We start from the raw sequence: 1,630 nt of genomic DNA on the forward strand, positions 1-1,630 counted from the left end.
TCATGTGCTTCAGCTCCCTAATCATTTTCATTGTCCTCTGCTAAACCCGCTCCAATGCATCCACATCCTTTCTATACTGGGGGACCCAATATCTTCATCAACAATTTAGATATTGGCATAGAGAGTAGGCATATTAAGTTTGCAGATGATACCAAGCTGGGAGAGGTTGCACTGCTTTGGAGGATAGGGTCAGTATTCAAAATGATCAAAGATAAAGAAGATGAAGTTTAATAAGGACAAATGCAAAGCACTGCACTCTGGAAGGAACAATCAGCTTCTCACATACAGAATGTGAAGCAACTGGCTAAGAAGGAGTATTGAAGAAAGGGACTTAGGGGTTATAGTGGACCACAAGCTAAATATGAGTCAACAGTTTGATGCTGTTGCCAAAAAAGCAAACATGATTCTGGGATTCATTAAGAGTGTTGTGAATAAGACATGAGAAGTCGTTCTTTCACTCTACTCAGCGTTCATTAGGCCTCCCTTGGAGTATTTTGTCTAGTTCTGGGCACCACATTTCAAGAAAGATTGTGGAAAAATTGGAGAAGGTCCAGAGAAGAGCAACAAGAATGATTAAAGGCCTAGAGAACATGAGCTATGAGGGACGACTGAAAGAACTGGGCTTGTTCAGTTTGGAAAAGTGAAGACTTAGAGGGGACATGATAGCAGTTTTCAAGTACCTCAAAGAGGGTTACAAGGAGGAGGGAGAAAAATTGTTCTCCTTGGCCTCTGAGGATAGAACAAGAGGCAATGGGCTTAAACTGCAGCAAGGGAGGTTTAGTCTGGACATGGAAAAACTTACTGTCAGGGTGGTTAAACACTGGAATAAGTTACCTGGGGAGGTTGTGGAATCTCCATCACTGGAGATATTTAAGAGCAGGTTAAATAGACATCTATTGGGGATGGTCAAGCCTGTGCTTGGTCCTGCCAAGAGGGCAGGGGGCTGGACTCGTTGGCCTGTCAAGGTCCTTTCCAGTTCTAGTGCTCTGTGATTCTATGAAAGCCCAAAAAGCGTTGCTGTGGAAACTCGAAATTAAAGTTACATTTTAATAGACAAGCTATTGGTATAACGACTTAATTGTTAGTAAATAAACGTCTCAGGTGTTGGTTTTCATATGTTCTGTTGGTTTTCGTAGGCCCCTGTGGATGAGAAGTGAGACGGGCTGGGTCAGGGATTCCAAGCGTAAAGTGGCTGGGGGCTCTGGAGGCCTGGCTGGGGCAGAGCAGGGTTTGCAGTGTGCCGGCAGTGCGGCTGGGCGCCAGACGCTGGGGCAGTGCGGGGGCAATGCGGGAAGTGGACCTGGGGGCTGCTGAGCTGGAGGCTGGGGCAGTGTGGGGACTGCACTGCAGGGGCAATATGTGGAGCTGGCCTGCGAGCTGGAGGAAGTGCAGGGGTGCCGGTCCCCAGGGACTGCAGGCAGGGCAGTGCGGGGGGGAGGGGGGCTGCAGGAGGGGGGAGGGGCAGTCGGGGTGGGGGCTGGAGGCGAGGGGGCGGGGGATAGCGTGGGGTGGAGGGCGAGCCTGCAGCCGAGGGGCGGGGCAGGGGCGGAGCTGCATTCGGGGGGCGGGGCAGTGGGGGGCGGGGGCTGCAGGCTTCTCCCCCCGCCCCCCGCGAGCCCCGCCTCGCCGC

Source organism: Carettochelys insculpta, chromosome 19, assembly GCF_033958435.1.
Source record: "Carettochelys insculpta isolate YL-2023 chromosome 19, ASM3395843v1, whole genome shotgun sequence".
Taxonomy (NCBI): Eukaryota; Metazoa; Chordata; order Testudines; family Carettochelyidae; genus Carettochelys; species Carettochelys insculpta.